At 44.3% G+C, this 16,352-nt stretch overlaps 1 long non-coding RNA gene and 1 pseudogene across 1 annotated transcript; both read left to right on the forward strand.

Moving 5' to 3' along the window:
* The first annotated feature begins 1,321 nt into the window (after positions 1-1,321).
* Positions 1,322-14,405, forward strand: LOC136486133 (uncharacterized). Its single transcript, XR_010766681.1, has 3 exons — positions 1,322-1,742; positions 1,841-1,969; positions 14,203-14,405. It is a non-coding gene; the product is annotated as an uncharacterized lncRNA (long non-coding RNA).
* A 544-nt stretch (positions 14,406-14,949) lies between these two features.
* On the forward strand, positions 14,950-16,185 carry LOC136487443 (uncharacterized; annotated as a pseudogene).
* The last annotated feature ends 167 nt before the right edge of the window (positions 16,186-16,352 follow it).

The following is a 16,352-nucleotide window of genomic DNA, read 5'->3' on the forward strand; positions in this document are numbered from 1 at the left end:
GTAAATTTAAATAAATTTAAACAAAATTTGTACGAAAAAGATAGATATTATCTTATCGGCACCTACGGATAAAGAGGATATATCGGAAATATCGGGAGATTTTGGCCGATATTGGAAACCATGCTCCATGTAGGCCTCAAATAGGGAGTGACTACACATCTTTCGGTTGATTTTGTTTCAATCCATCAATTAGTTTTGTGTGCAATCATTTCATGACACGTAGGTTCTGAAACTAGATCAAAATCTGGTAGATAAAGGGAAAAGAATTCACCCAGAATTTACGGTGACATAAAACAATAAAAAGTGATTGAAATTCCAACAAACATCACCATGCAATTGTCAGCCTCCTGCTCACGTGCATGCAGAAACAACCCTCACGGGAATCTCACGTGGAAAAAGATGAGCTTCAGAATACAGAAACATAAAGGAGAAAGATGAACTTGTGTGCCCAGAACAGAACGAGAAATAAATAATAGGGATATAATATTGCTACAACAATGAATCCACAAAAACTGAAAACACTTAATAATATGAAGAACAACTAATATCTATGATTCAATTAGGCAGCCATCTGAACCTTAAAGGGCAAACTGAAACACTGATAACCTCAAACTCGAAATGAATAATATGCAAACAACAATTAATCCACTAACTGAAAGCATGCAGGTATTCCTGATGAACAACTAATATCTAAGATTTATAAAGCCATTCGAACCTGAAAGGAAAACTGAAACACTGAATCTCTAAACTCATTCAGCTGAAACTAATGGAAACGTTAAAACCGAAACAGAGTTTCTAAACTGAAACTAATGGAAACATTAAAACTGAAAAAGAGTTTGTAAAAATCAGATAACTGAAACTGAACATTGACAGTACATCACTATTGCTTGAAAATGACACATCATACAATTACAACTTCTAAAAGCTACACAACTAAAAAAAATTAACAATCTGTGCTGTAATACCGAAATGACTTAAAATAAAATGAATTAAAAATAACAAACTGAATAACAGGATATTACTCAATATAAATAAAATAAGAATATCTCTTACAACTAAAAAAAACAAATGTAAGACAATATTTTGGTTCACTCCTGTCCGTGCGATACGACCGAACGTCGCGGCCAGTAGAAGTAAGGCGTCGTATCCCTTGCGCGTTCAAGGAAGGAAGGTGAGAAGGTCCGTGCGATAAATTGATTGGATTCCATCTCTATCGTGATCAGCCTGTGCACGTCGGAACAAAGCCGCGTTTGTCGTTGCCTATAGACAAGGCGTCGTATCCCTTGCGCGTACGAGGAAGGAAGGTGAGAAGGAAGGCGTCGTGCTTCGTAAGTCGCGGCCCGCAGAAGGAAGGCGTCGTATCCCTTGCGACAGGACATCGCCGCCGTCCGCACAAGGAAGGCGTCGTATCCCCGTCGCGGCCCGCAGAAGGAAGTACGTGAGCCGTGAGACATCGCCGCTGTCCGCGACCAAGAACAGTGCCGCGACCTGCGCCTCCGCCGCCTCTGCTGCCTCCGGCAATCGCCGCCGTCCGTGACAAAGAACGGCGCCGCGACCTGCGCCTCCGCCGCCTCTGCCGCCTCCGCACATTGCCGCCGTCCGTGAGTTATCGCCGCTGTCCACGACCAAGAACGGCGCCGCGACCTGCGCCTCCGCCGCCTCCGGACATCGCCGGCGTCTGTGAGACATCGCCGCCGTCCGCAACCAAGATCGATGCCGCGACCTGCGCCTCCTGTTACTTGGTTTGCACCACGCCTTTGCATCACTCATTCTGCCCTAAATATGTAGCCATGCAAATTAAAGACGATGCTGAGCCTCCTGTGTATTTCTGGTTTGGCAGATCCATGTACCAGCTTGTGGGCTGAAGCAAGCAACAATCTCAACGTGAGTGATGATTGGAGCATGTTTGATGTACAAACACCTGTCAAACAATGTGCAGACTTTGAATATCACTTCTGTGATATAGGAGGTAAAGTCTTGTTCTCTTTTCTTTTTCTTTTTTCTTGATAAAGGGGAGCTCTTATTAAATTCTCAAAGCACTACATCAAGATGATACAAGGCCTTGAAAACGTACTTCCGGCCTCTGCCTAACAAGAAGAGGCACAATGCCAAAAGGAGATTCTAGACTATGAAATATACAGTTGCAAGCTTAAATGTAGACAAGGACTATTTCAGCTGACACCAAGTTATCTGTCTTTTCCACCGCCAATATGCTGTACTATTTCACAATTGCGCGTGTTGATGATATTGTACTTCATATATATAGCTATGGTAACATGTAAATCCACAAGCAAACACATAGAAAGCGGAATGACTAATTCAATAGCAAAGTCAACTGATTATTTTCAATTGGAGCGAGTACCTTTCCTGGTTGCTATCTCCCTCTTGCATATGTTTAAGTTTAATCTGAGCCATAGTATGCAACCAATATATAGAGGATTTGACCTAAATATTACAATATCCCACTTGGTATTTCCTAATTTTATTGATGTGTGTTTCTTCTACTTCGACATTGCTTGGTGCTTGGAAACTCCCAACAGGATTCTTTCATGCGTTAAGGATGTCAGGAATAGCAGTCAAGTTCTTTATTGCACATACAAATAATTGAGATGTCAGGAATATACCAATTCTTTACTCAGCTAACACTACTACAGAAATAAGATCTGGTTCCGGTTGGGAACTAGCTCTACTCCTGGTTTTCTAACCGGGACTAGCAATCCGGGGCTAGTCCCGGTTGGGAACTAGCTCTACTCCCGGTTTTCTAACCGGGACTAGCAATCCGGGGCTAAAGGTGTTGTTCTTTAGTCCCGGTTTGCCACAACCGGGACTAAAGATCCTCTCAGCTTTAAAAAAAATAATGCCTCCCACCGCTGCGCCCTGTGAGATTCGAACCCAAGACCTCATGCACTGCCTTGCGCGTAGCTTACCACCCCACCTACACAACACATCTAACAATGGATGGGATGCTTTCCTTTTGAACTAACCCATGACTAAAGGGTCTACCTTTAGTCCGGGTTGGTATTACCAACCGGGACTAAAGGTTGGAGAACTTTTAGTCCCGGTTTAGCCGTTGGGCAGGGACCTTTAGTCTCGGTTGGAGACACCAACCGGGACTAAAGGCCTTCTAGTCCCGGGGGCAAAAAATGCCGAGGCTAATGCCAAATTAGGACATCGTTCTAAAGTCTGTTCTCTAGTAGTGTAAGCCTTAGAACATTGAAAATTTTAGTCAATGTTCTAGGTTTGCTTAACTACCGGTTCTCTGACAGCACTTTAAACAAAGAGAATGCGCCAAGGACAATGAGAACTCACATTGTTGTATCCGAGGAGTGAAGTTATAACAATTTATACCTAGATAATTATGACTTGACGTCTGTATCATTGTAAGCCTCCACAAATTATTTATCATACAAATAATTGAGATGTCAGGAATATACCAATTCTTTACTCAGCTAAGCCTTAGAACATTGAAAATTTTAGTCAAAGTTCTAGGGGTGCTTAACTACCGGTTCTCTGACAGCGCTTTAAACAAAGAGAATGCGCCAAGGACAATGAGAACTCACATTGTTGTATCCGAGGAGTGAAGTTATAACAATTTATACCTAGATAATTATGACTTGACGTCTGTATCATTGTAAGCCTGCACAAATTATTTATCATTTAGTATTACAAATAAGAAGCATAACCAAAACCAAACAGCAAAATCGTATCCATTCATATGTATGTTCTACCTCTTTTTCAACTGAAGATAGAACTGGGCAATATCAGATGATTGTTTCCTGCTTATATTATTCTCTGGTTGACTGACTTCAATGTGTAGTCAAGATGCCATGAGTTCAGGACAATGATCTCTGCAGTCCAAGATGCTGATGAAAATATTCCTCCTATTTTCCATTAGTGACAAAAAATCCAGAGCGATTTTCCAACACATGAGCGATGCAGACGGTCGCATTGGGGTTTAGGCTTGGTCCGGATTGGTGATAGGAACAAGGAGATGGATGCATGCATCTAGGCCACTGTCTTCTTCATGATCTGTATAGAGTTGAGAGGAATGCATGCTAGATCGGACAACTCAATAGAAATTCTTTGCCTTCTAATGAGTATATAGAAAAATCAGCTGCTGGGAAACATCTTATAATACTTTAAAGATAATTTATGGATTCAGATTGGAAAGTTATTCATTTGAACAGAGGTTGCACTACTGGATTCAGACGCTTTGCCGAGTGCCGCACTCGGCAAAGAGCAGTCGGCAAAGGTTTCTTTGCCGAGTGCCACATATCGGGCACTCAGTAAAGCCTTTGCCGAGTGTCAGTCGCAGCACTTGGCAAAAAAAAAAATCCGACGTCAACTTTGACGGCCTCTTTGCCGAGTACCACCTCAGCGGCACTCGGCAAAGAATTTTTTCTTTTTTATTTGAAAATTCTTTGCCGAGTGCCATATTCTTGCACTCGGCAAAGAAATTTTTCCTTTTTTTAAAAAAAAATCTTTGCCGAGTACCATGGCTCTGGCACTCGGCAAAGCTGGGAAATTGGGTCTCTGCTTCCCAGCTTTGTCGAGTGCCATGGTCACGGCACTCGGCAAAGCCCTCTTTGCCGAGTGTGGCACTCGGCAAAGAGGGGGAAAATGCTTTTTTTTTGTTTTTTGCTTTCCATCAGCACAAACAAAGAAATCACATATATATCAACACACAGCACAGGATATATCACATACACATCCATATTCCATCACATACACATCCATAACCCATCACATACACATCCACCATCCATAATACATCACATACAAATCCATTGTCCATAATCCATCACATACATTCGCATCATCCATGACAATATCCATCACAATATATATATGTCTCTAGTAGTAGTCCAACATAAGGCTAAGTCTAACACAAGTCCATGCAACATGAAAGAAACAAAATAGTACTAACCTAGAGTTCCGCCATCTGCTACTGTGAGCTCTGCTGCCGAGAGCATATGGGGAGGGAGGAGCTCGTGCTCCTTGCTCAAATCTCGGCGAGGTTGGGAACAGAGGCGGAGTCGACTGTGCTGTCCGCCATCCAGTACCGGCCGTGCTGCTTCCCTCCTCCCATCCTCATCAGGAGGTCTGTGTCTAGGGGCTGGGTGGCCAGATCGAAGTCCTCCCCATGGCGCTCGCGGGCCGCCGAGGTGTACTCGCTAAGCTTGTTGTGGATGCTCGCGTTGGTGTACGCCTCGGGCCCGTCCGCCGGGTTGTAGGTGACTTCCGGGGCCGTCGCCTTGCCCTTGTGTGCCAGGGCGTACGCCATGAACTCATTGCATTCCTGGCCTTGGTGCGTCTGGGACTGCGAGGAAAACACAAAGATGATTACAAGTAATGAGAATTGAGCGTTAGAATAAATAAATAAAGATGAAAACACAAAGAAGATTAGCCATGTCTGGGCGTACGCGCTGAGGCTCCGGTTGCCTTGGTGGTGTGGCGCCCCACCCATCTGCAGGCGGCAGTCCCGACGGATGTTGTGCTTCTCCGCCCACTCCTCCGAGAGCCACCTGTCCACAATGGCCTCCTAGCAGAGGCGGTGCCTGGCGCACCAATCAGGACATTGCTGCATGCCATCAAGTTATTGATATGTCAGAAGATGAAATGAAGTCTACCTATTCTTCATGGAAGGAGTCAGTATTAATGTTTCGTACTTACCAAGAGGTACTACTCCTTGGTGAGCGTCCTGGTCCTGGCATCGGCCTTCCTCACCACCTGACCAAGGATGTCGGCGTTGTAGTTGATGATGCACTGGAGCTGCGTCTCGTGGTACAGGTCCAAGAGTCAGGACCTACAGACCTTGTCCTACACTCGTGCCGCCCGGTCCTCAAACCCTTCGTCGCACCTGAAGAAGTCCTGCATACAGACATTATGTATCGTTTCATTATTTCAAGAACGACCAATGAATGCGTAGTATTGACCAATTTAGTGCGATGAAGACTCACCCAGAACTCGGCCTTGATCCGCGCCACAACGGTGCCGAACTCGCTATCCTCGGCGACGTAGAAGTGGTCCCACGTCCAGGGTGGCAAAATCACCAAGGCGTAGGTGACCATGCCAGGGTAGTGCTGCCAAATCAGAAGGCCCAGGGTGCCATTGATGTGCCGACCCGTTCCGGACACAACTTCCCAGTTGCTGCAAGAGTCATTAAGAAGAATTGTTAGTCTCTAGTTCAATTTTCAACATGTCATATGAAATAGTAGTGAAATAATACTTACTTGTCGCCGTTGGGTCGAATCACCAGGCGCCGGTGAAGTGGGATCGGCCGCACCGGGAGCTGCGAGGGCCCACGCAAGTAGACTCCCGACGAGGTAGAGCCAGAGGCAGTGCAAGTGGAACCCCCTTCTGTCGCTATTGCCGCCTCCCCGTGGTCCGACGAGTCAGAGGAAGTGCCACCCCCTCCTATGTGCAGGCCCACTACCTGGTCGTCCTCGTCCATCGACGGGGTGGCAGCCGGCTACACCCTCGTCCTCGGACGGCCGCGGGGGCGGCCGCTTCTCGTCCTCCTCGTCGGTGGCTCCAGCAAGGGGTCCTCCTCAGTGTGGGGTGGTGAGCACTCCCTCATGTAGAGGGAGTTGACCCCCTGACGGGCCTGCCTTCCACCCGGCATTTTGTCGAGTGCCTGCAATTTCAAAGAATAAACCAATTAGCACAGTTAAATTACAAGTACTTATAAAGAGATACAAAATGAACGAAACATAATTGCAATAATAATAATAATATAGTATTACATGAATTAGAAATATTCTTCACGATCGGCAGTGGCTGGATCATAGGTGTCATCATCACTATCAATATTGTCGAGTAAATCGGGCTCATCTCCATCGTTGTCATCATTGTCATCGCCTAACTGTAATTGCTCAAGCATTTGTAAGTCCTTAGCATTTTGCACCTCTTCTCCGTCGTCCTCATCTCCATCGTCCTGATCAATGTCATTGTCTACTTCCATGCCCATCAGCGAAAACATGTCTATGTCAAACCTCCCTTCTAGCCCCTCTGGTTGATAGAATTCCCATGTGTTTGGGTCAAAGTTGTAATCCTCATCATTTGGGACAGACAGTTTACCGTGCGGCGATACCAACTGCACAAGGTACCAACCGATAAGATTGGGGTCTTTTTGGCACGCCCATGGGAGATAATAAACTAGCGTGGCCTGTTGAGCCATAATATAGACATCCTCTCCTTGATAAATAGAATCTTGTCGAATTTCGACTTGTCCAATCTCAGGGGCTGTTCTCGTGACATTAGGATCGAACCAATGGCATTTGAATACGACTTGATTAGGAGCTTTGCGACACTCAAAATTGAGCTCGTATATTTCTTCTACTATGCCGTAGTAGTCGCGCTCATCGGTGTCGGGCATACGAACTCCGGTATTCGTGGTTTTCCAATTGGGCCGACTCCGCTCGTAGTTTCTTGTGTGAAAGTGATAGCCATTCACATCATAAACGGTGAATGACTTGACCTTGTAGGCGAAGCCTTTGGCAAGCCCTTTCAACTCAGCATCCATTTCTGCATCCTTGCGGGCCTGCAAGGTGAGGCCGGATAGATCGTTACATTACTCGCTCGTAGGAGCAAAGTGGGATGTCAAAGATTGAACGAGGTAAATTGGACGGTACCTTTGTATCGAACCAGGATATGAAATCAGGCACACCATCTTTGAGAAGACTATCTTCTTCTTGAGGGGAAGGAGCCCTATTCCCTCTCCAGTATTTATTTAGAAATTCCCTAAAAAAACAAGAGATAAGGGGGTTCGATAGATGGAGGATAGTGACAAGGGCGTATGTAACAAGCTCATTGAGAACTTACTGCACATAAGGCTTCACTTCATCAAGGTTCAACAACACATACAGCATGATAGTGCGCCACTCATCATGCCGCAAGGTCTTGGTGCTCGATGCGCTTGCCTTTCTGAGTTGCCCTTTGAAAAGGCTGAGGTTCGATGAACTCTCGTCCGCGTTGTAACGAGGGGAACGATTGTGCACGCTGGGAAGGCCATCCTTATAGTATGCTGTTGTGAAGTTTGACACCTTCTCCAGAATGAATGCCTCTGCCACAGAAGCCTCAATTTTGGCTTTATTTCTACACTTTTTCCGAAGAATCTTTAGACATCTCTCAATTGTATAGCACCAACGGGCCTGCACAGGCCCCCCCATTCGTGCCTCGTACGGTAGGTGCAAAATCAAATGCTGCATCGCCAGGAAGAAACCGGGTGGGAAGATCTTCTCCAACTTGCAGAGCAACACAGGTGCCACTTTCTCCAAGTCATCAATCACGTCCCGAGATAACTCCTTGGCACAAAGCTAGCGGAAGAAATAGCTCAACTCTGCCAGCATGCGCCACACATGCTCAGGGACGTATCCCCGGGTCATCGCAGGAAGGAGCCGCTCAATCCATATGTGGTAGTCATGACTCTTCATCCCTAAGACTCGCATAGTGGACAAGTTCACTCCCCTACTCAAATTCGCCGCATGCCCATCAAGGAACATTAACGTCTGGATCCACTGCAGTACTTCCTTCCTTTGGTCCTTTTTCAAGACGAAATCGACCGGAGTCCTTCTCCATTTCTTGCCGGGCGCGGGAGGCTTCATCACTTGCTTTGGCCTATCGCACATCGTTGCCAGGTCCAGTCTAGCCTTAACGTTGTCCTTTGACTTATCAGGAATGTCCATGAGTGTTGCAAAAAGTGCCTCGGCGATATTCTTTTCTATGTGCATTACATCAATGTTGTGTGGAAGAAGAAGGTCATTGGAATAGGGGAGCCTAGTCAAGCCCAATTTATGAGTCCACTGGTGTTCCTCACCATATCCAATAAAACCACCTTTCTCTTTATCATCTTTGAGAGCCTCTATCTCAGCACGGACCTCGGCACCGGTCATCATCTGAGGTGCAGGATTGGTGACTTGAACCCCTTTCCTAAAGTTCTTGATGTCTCGTCTGAATGGATGGTCAAGAGGGAGGAATTGATGATGTTGGTCAAACGAAGAAAACTTGCCACCCCTCTTCAGCCAAGTGAACCTCACAGCTGTCTTGCATATTGGGCATGGGAACTTCCCGTGAACACACCACGCGTAGAATATGCCATACGCCAGGAAGTCATGCAGGGAGTAGTGGTACCACACATGCATTGTGAAGTTCTTCTTTATAGCTCGGTCGTATGTCAGTACCCCCTTTTCCCAAGCAAGGATCAATTCATCAATGAGAGGCTCCATGAACAAACCCATCTTGTTCCCCGGGTGTCCAGGAATTATCAGTGACAAGAATACGTTCTTGGGTTGAAACATGACGCTAGGGGGGGAGATTGAGGGGGATCACGAACATGGGCCAACAAGTGTACGGGGCCGCCAGCAATCCATAGGGGTTGAACCCATCTGTTGCCAGCGCTACACGTACATTCCGAGCCTCCTCAGCTTTACCATGATGTATGCCATCGAAATGGGTCCATGCATCGCCATCCGATGGGTGTACCATCTTGTCAGCATTGTATCTTTTGCCATGTTTGTGCCATGTCATCTATTTCGCGGACTCCTCTGTCATGTACAGCCGTTGGATCCTCGGTATGACAGGAAGGTACCGTAGGACCTTCGCGGGGATACCAAGTTGTTCCTTCTTGCCATCACTAGTGTCGACCTCCAGATACCTAGAGGAATTGCACTTTGGACAGTGCGTTGCTTTCTCGTGATCTTTCCTAAATAGGACCCAACCATTCGGACAAGCATGGATGTGCTCATACGACATCTTAAGGCACGAAGAAGTTTCTGTGACTCGTACAAGTTCTTCGATAGAATCTGACCCTCCGAAAGCAGGGATCCAACAACTGCCAACATACCATCAAAGTTGTCTCGACTCATGCTACACTGCAACTAGAATGCCATTAGGCATCCAATGGCATCCAGTTGCAAAACCATTATCTTTTCGTGAAGGGGCTTCTGTGCCGAAGACAGCATATCGTAGTACGCCTTTGCGGATTCCTCTAGCTCATCCTCTAATCCTTCACCGAACCGTGCCTCCTAAAAGTCATCCATCCAGTCTGCTACCCTGGCATCTCCATCAAAAGCCTCGAGGCATGGTCTCACCACCTCCTCTCTAATACGATCGGCTTCACCATGGTGGATCCAGCAGGTATAGTTTGGCGTGAATCCATACTTACAAAGATCTTCCCCCATGTTCTTCCTATTCTTTCTTACATGGTTGTCACATTTGCTACAGGGACACGGCATCCAACTCGACCCTCTAGCAGCCTCGCCAAATGAATGCTCCAAGAAAGTATTAGTCTTAGTCATCCATTCTAGGGTCATACTTGCGTGGCCCGTGTACATCCAATCACGGTTCTCCATCCTCTGGCATATATATATGTAAGCGAGTAATATACCAAGATGAGCCATGTACTTTAGTTCTCTTTCCATGCAGATGAAAGTATCAAAGTAGTACAACAACAAGTACTACTACCACTACAACTACTACTAACACTAACACTACTACTACTAACACTACTACTATAACTACTTACTACTAACAATACTACTAACACTACTAACTACTAACTACTACTACTTACTAACCACTACTAACACTACTAAGTACTACTACTAACTACTATAGGTGTAGGGCATACCTTCGCGACGAGAATGGCAATAACGAGGGTCGGCGACGATGGCGGGGACGACCACAGCGGCGTGAGGGTCGACGGGCCTAGGCCGGCACCTTCCTTCTCCTCTCCTTCTCCTTCTCCTCCTCTCTTCTCCCCTCCTCCTCTCTTCTCCCCTTATCCTCTCTTCTCCCCTGCCTCCTCCTCCTCTCTTCTATAGTGGCGCGGTGCCCGGGGCGGAGGCCGCGGGGGCCCGCGCGGGGAGGCATGGTGGCCGGGGAGGCGCGGTGGCTGGGATGGGCACCGTGGTGCGGCGGCGGCGGCTGAGGGAGAGAGGTGAGAGGGAGAGAGAAATGAGGGAAAGGGCGGCTTTGCCGAGTGCCAGATCGGCGGCACTCGGCAAAGTCAATTTTCTTCGCCAAGTGTCGTGATCTGGCACTCGGCGAAGTTTAAAAAAAAATTCAGCAGCTCTTTGCCGAGTGCCGGCTGGGCGGCACTCGGCAAAGTTATTACTTTGCCGAGTGCCAACCCTAGGCACTCGGCAAAATAATTTTTTTTTGGTTTTTTGCCACCAATTTTTTTTGAAGCTTTAGTACACTACCATAAACAACATGTTTAAATTTGGGACATTTTCATTGCCTTTTGGCATATTTCTATAGTTTATTTTGTTTTGTTGAATTTTTCCAAAAAATGTAAGTTTGAACTGCAGGTGCATCGAATAATGGATTACATTCGTTCAAAAAATATTATCCTTGTTTCTTAGTGTAAATTTAGGCTAAATCCAGGAACTGTCTCAAAATTTCGATCAACGTGCTCATAGGGCAACGCCGCCAACTTGCGTGGGAGTGGTTTTTTAATTGTATAAAATGCGAACGAATTACGAAAATCATGAAACTTGTCGAGTTGTCGACGTATCGTATGCGTATGCCGTGGAAAAATTTTGACATGTGGAGATGTCCTGGTTTGTGAGCATCGTACGTGACAACGTGCTCAAAACTTTTTCAAAATTTTTCCACGGCATACGCATACGATACGGTGACAACTCGACAAGTTTCATGATTTTCGGAATTCGTTCGCATTTTATACAATTAAAAAACCACTCCCACACAAGTTGGCAGCGTTGCCCCGTGAGCACGTTGATCGAAATTTTGAGACAGTTCTTGGATTTAGCCTAAATTTACACTAAGAAACAAGGATAACATTTTTTGAACGAATGTAATCCATTATTCGATGCACCTGCGGTTCAAACTTACATTTTCTAGAAAAATTCAACAAAACAAAATAAACTATAGAAATATGCCAAAAGGCAATAAAAATGTCTCAAATTTAAACATGTTTTTTGTGGTAGTGTACTAAAGCTTCACAAAAAAATTGGTGGCAAAAAACCAAAAAAATATTATTTTGCCGAGTGCCAAACGGGGGGCACTCGGCAAAGAGGACGCCGCTGGATGCCGTTAAGCCCCTACCAATCTTTGCCGAGTGTCTGCCTTTGTCAAGTGCCAGGCACTCGGCAAAGACAACCTTTGCCGAGTGCAGGTCTTTGCCGAGTGCTAGCAAAGGCCTCTTTGTCGAGTGCCATATTTTGCCGAGTGTGGCGCTCGGCAAAGCAGGTCTTTGCCGAGTGCCCGAAATTTGGCACTCGGCAAAGATTTTTGCACTCGGCAAATCACGTGTTTCCCGTAGTGTTGCATTGCCTTGTCACATGTATTATTCAGGTGTTTTTGGATAGCACTTTACACATTTTGAAACTGGATAGTGTCACAACGAATTTTCGTCCCATGCCGAGGACACACGCAGCAAGCCGGAAGGGTCTGCTCGATGGGGCTGTAGATCCGCCTAGCTTCGGCGCAGGGGTGGTCGATCCTGCACGCTCCTCCAGCAACGTGCTAGTCAATTTGACCCTGTAATTGACAAGGAGAGAAAGTTCATCAGTAATTAAGGGCGGAACTTGCCGGTGTTGCCAGACAGTCTCGAATGTGCAGCTCTAAAAGCCAATATGAAAGGAGGTCGACTAAATAGTCGATTCCAGCATATTCATGAGAATAAATCGGTTAAAGCTCATTGGGTTGTATAAGAGGAATCAGTTATCATTCAGGATAAATGTCGTTATTTGAACAAATATTAATCAATAATAATAAGATGTCAACAATGATTGGTTTATGCCAAGCCAATGATTACAAGTAATCGAACCCCTTTTTATATAAAGAAACAATTCAACACCACTTAACCGTTTAATAAAGGTAAATCTAATGAACATGTTAGATCTTATCTATCGCTATGATCAGTGGGGCATGAGACAGAATCATGCAGGCCGTAGAAATACCAATAGACTCGATGACCCTAACTCATTACTAATATCAGTGGGGCATGAGGCAGAATCATGCAGGCCATAATACAATAATAAGATCATGGGGCTAACATATCTTTCAACCTATCTTTACTTCAACGGTCTCGTGATGCGAACTGTTCGTGAAAGCACTCGATATTGGCTAAACAGCCGATTCAGGCATAGCGCACAGTTAAAGTCATACCTTATCAGGAATAGATCTATCAAATAACGATCCCCACTCCATGGTGCTAACAGTGGGGTGTGAGGCAGAATCACATAGGCCGTGATAACAGGCCATGGAACGGTTCTCGCTAGCCAATAAACATACTCAAGACGCAACATGCTTTAACTGCATACTATGCACGATCAAGATTGACGTAAAACAGTCGATAAAAACGTAACTCATCGTTTAATGTATAGATTAGATCGGTTTCAGATTAGCAAACGATGGGCTAAACAAGATATAAGGCCGATCTAGATTAATCCCAATCGGGCAGAGTGATATTGCTGTAATTTAGATAAATAATGAAAGCAATAAACAATATCGGTAACATAATGAATCTACCAAAGACTGCCATTCTAAGGTAGAGCCAATAACTTGACCTTGATCTAGTTCATGTAGTGGGGGTCGACCGAATCGATGCAGCCATACTTAAACTAGGCAAGAATCGATAACTAACTTATACCAGAATTGCAGTGGAATCGACTGGATCGATGCAGTCGTACGAATAGAGGTATAAGCCATGACGGTACTTACAACAAGCAGTGGAGGTCGACCGGATCGATGCAGCCATACTAGCTGAAGAACTCGCCGGGATCTACTCTACTCCTACTCCTAAGGGGTGGCCGGAGCCAAAAAGTAAATAACTTGTATATTTGATTGATTGTTGTCTTTTTTACAATAAACGGGGTTTGATATTTATATCTGGGACCTGCGCATAACTCCTGTTTAAGCACGACTCATCACAATTTTTGACCCTAGAGAAAACATTCCTAATTTAAGATAACTTGTACTCTAATCTTTCCCTTTTTGTAGAGTCCAACATGTTTCGTCCTGGCGCCAAACGTAGCCTTTGTTGTTATCCGCTGGCGCTATATGAAGAAAGTCGATTCCAGTTTTTGCATCCGAATCAGCTGGTTCTGATCTGCACACAATTGATTCCTTAATGATATGATCTTGGGAGCTTTCGAGTCCCTGCGACTCTTCTTCCAAATTTTGGTGTAAACAGATAGCAAATAAAAATAAATGCCTAATGGCTTTGTTGTTCAGGTCAGACAACTCCTGTTGGTGGGGCATCCACAGTGATCAATCTCACCACAAGGATCTTGTAGTGAACATTCTCGCAGATGTCTTGGTACTGACTGCCATCTATCTTCACGGTGAAAGGTGTACTTATCTGAACATTTTTTTGTACGTATCTGAACATTTTTGTGGCTGTAAGAAAAGAAACAAAATTGACATGATCTATTGACAAAATGTTTTATGATTACTACAGACATGATCTAAAATTGCTTACTCTTTAGAGAAAACAGTTCAGAAATTTGTTATTCACTGATTGCAAACTTACAATCATCTAATTATGATAGTTTCATTAATTTTTTTTTATTTTTGTGAAATCAAGTGGGAAAGAAAGTATGGAATAATTGAAAAACAATTGATTATAGGACAATCAATCAACCAGGTTATGGATATCATTCATCCCTTGAGTTGTCATATAGTGAACAGGATTGTATGCTCATGTTTTTCTATCATCACTGCCTCCTCCATCTTAGGAACTCCGATGCGATAACCTCCACTTTTTTTTCAAAAGTCAAAGCACTTCCTGAATATATTTCTAAGTAATAAAACATGAACAAAAATATTCAGATATAGCAACAATACTAAATTTATGGTTTTTTTCTTTGATTCTTTATTTCCCCTATAGCCACCTAGCTTGCACTGCTTTTCACTTGTCCATATTGAATTGGGCACATTATTTTAAAGGCACAGTATTGCTAAAAGTGTTTGGTAGTGTTGATGGACATGCCAAGGCCAACCGGTGATCGGGTACCTTTGGGGGACCTTACAAATACAACATATGGAGGTATATAAACTTTTACAGCCTCTCTACATGTTTTGTGTTTATATGTTTTCAACTCCTCACCAAACTTTATTGAAGGGAATCATACAAAATCAGGGTTGGTGCCACTAGATGGGGATCGTAATGAGCAAAAGTGGCAGAGGGAGAGAGAACGGTATGCAACAATGTCCGATGAAAAGGGGACTGAAAGAAACAAGAAACCCTGTTAGAGGTATAAGATGAGTAACCAAGAGAATGTTGATCTTGAAAACAATATGGCTTCCCATTCTACAGGTATGGAGGTATTGTTGAGTGTCATTTTGACTGCCATTCACGCTTTAATTAATAACAATTATTATGTTTTGTATTGCAGATGCGAATACACATAATGAAACAGACGAAAATAGTGACTGGCTCCATAGGCAGTCAACCTACAGTAATGGCTATCAACAATTATCAGGTTACTTATTCTGCTAATAAAAGTATTTATTGGTGCAGCGACTGAAATTATCGTGTCGACATAGTTTGCTTATTGTATGATTCAATTTTAATTATATGGTTATATTTGTAGACGGTACGGAACCTTTAAGTTGCATTGGTGGCACTGATGACGTGCATGACATTGATAGTGAGCAAGATATCAGCACTATTCATGAAACGGGTACACTTTTATATCCATTGCCTGATATTCTTGTGAATCATGCCTGTGTTAGTTTCTTACAGGTGTGCTTAGGCATCGTCCTAGCATGCATTGATTAAGATGTCATTCCATGATATATAGGTTTTGGATATGCACCCAGTCCCATCAACCGGCTTATCACGTGTCCAAAAGAGCGTAAGCATGATCGTGATAGATTAAGAAAAGCTGCAATGTCTCTTGAAGAAAGGGCGCTACTAAATAAGAGACGACGTGAATTGTATGCACAAAAAAATGCATCAAAAAAGTCTGCAAAGATGCTACAAATGACTCTAAAGGAGACTTCCCAGTCAACAGGTACAGCAATAATATTGATTTCTTTACGGTAAAAAATTCCATCGTGCCGTAGGATACTTATTATATCAATAAAATTTTAGACGGTCCTATCCCTTTAATCATCGGAGGAAACGAGGAATCACCCCGTCCTAGTGATATTGACGACAGTTTAACTGAGATAGATATCAACACTATTTATGAAACGGGTACGCCTTTATAGAATCGTGGCTTTGTTTTTAATTACTAAAGGAGTTTGAACACCATTGTACCTGACACTCACTATAACACAACATACCTTTGCCGACACTTTTTATAGTGGACAAAGGGTACCTTTCCCGACAGATAACCTCTCGTGAAAGGTTTTGCTGACAGTTTAGAAACAGTCGC

This window comes from Miscanthus floridulus, chromosome 10, assembly GCF_019320115.1.
Source record: "Miscanthus floridulus cultivar M001 chromosome 10, ASM1932011v1, whole genome shotgun sequence".
Taxonomy (NCBI): domain Eukaryota; kingdom Viridiplantae; phylum Streptophyta; class Magnoliopsida; order Poales; family Poaceae; genus Miscanthus; species Miscanthus floridulus.